This window comes from Podarcis raffonei, chromosome 8 (assembly GCF_027172205.1).
Source record: "Podarcis raffonei isolate rPodRaf1 chromosome 8, rPodRaf1.pri, whole genome shotgun sequence".
In the NCBI taxonomy this organism is placed as follows: domain Eukaryota; kingdom Metazoa; phylum Chordata; class Lepidosauria; order Squamata; family Lacertidae; genus Podarcis; species Podarcis raffonei.
The window spans coordinates 18138368-18139906 of NC_070609.1; positions in this window are offsets into that span (position 1 = coordinate 18138368).

Consider the following 1539-nt stretch of genomic DNA (forward strand, 5'->3'; position numbering starts at 1 on the left):
CAAGGAATTTCCTCTCTTTCAAATAGGGAAGTGTAACCTGATGCACTGTGGGGGTATTTCGGGTTTTTTGTGCTTTTTGTTTGTCGGTTAAATAAAGTGTTTAACAAAGGGAGGGGAATGAGAAATCTCTTCAGATGCTAGCAGAAGTCACTTGCCCTCAAATCTCTCCTGTTCTCCTACTCAAGAACCACAAACTGAAAGCTCAAAGTTGAGAGGCATGATCAACGCCAAATCCCACAGAAAGGCTGACCACATAGGATGCTTGCTGCGAGGCTATATCAGTTTCCACTTGACGTGGCTACCACAGCTGTGGTTCTTTCGGAAAGCTTCGTGCCAGAGGAAGGAGGATGAAATTTGATTCATTTCCCATTTAGGTCACATTCACACCATGCCGCAAAACCTCTATTAAAAGCACTTTAAACAGCCGCAGCTCCCCGCCCCGCCCCCCCAAAAAAATTCTGGGAGCTGATGTTTGTTAAGGGTCTGAGAGTTGCCTTGTATTTTTATCTTGTGAACCGCCTTGAGATCTTGTGATGAAGGATGCTATATGAATCTGATAAAGTAAATAAGGCAACCGCTAGTCCCCTCATAGAACTACAGTTCCCAAAGTCGTTTCTCAACCATTGTCTCTTCCCGAGGAACTCTGGGAACCGCAGCTCTGTGAGGGGAATCAGAGTCCCCCAACAGCTCGCAGCACTCTTAACAAATATTGTAATTGCCATACTTCCATCACCTTCTTTTTATGTGTCATTGCCACAGTGGCATCACCAAGAGAATTTTTTTTTGGGGGGGGTCGCTGTTGACGGTCTTTCATGGCTCAGTTGCACAGCTCATAACTAGTGGCCTACCGACCAGACCTTACTATTCCTGTCTCCCCTCTTGGGGTATCTGTTGCAGCGATCAAGGGTGCTTACATGTAGAAATAATAATAAACTGCACCCCACAGCTTGAAATCAAATCCATTAATCATAACACATTGAGGGGCCTGCAACAAAATGTCGCAGTGTGATGTGCTCATGTTCCGGCCAAAATGGCACAAGGGGGGGGAAATATGAACAAGGTTTGCAGAAATATAATCTGATCTTGGGGAGGGGGGGCCCAAAAACGGCCTGGTGAGAACTGAGTATGCTCAGTGGCCACTAATACTGGGGGGGGGGGGGGAATGAAGAGGTCTCTTCCAGGCACACAGGGAGATGGCAGGGATCGAACCTGGAACCTTTCAGCATGCAAAGTAGATTTTTTACCACTGAGCCACAGCCGTGCCACCGCTTTCCCCCAGAGCCTTGTATTTAATGGCACCAGCTCCATCCTTTTATATGGCCTGTTCCTTCATCCCCCTCACCTTCAAGGTCTTTGCCTTCGACGCCTGAATGTGTTTGCTCCAGAGGGAGTTGCCATGGGTGGAAAGGGGAGTCCAAGGTGAAGCCTGCTCCCCTGGGTGTTTGTTTTCTCCCTCCCGAGGCTGTCGCCTCCTGGTGCGTGACTTCAAAAAAGCACGCAAGAGGGCTTGGCATCCCCTCTCCTTCCCGGGACAAGGTG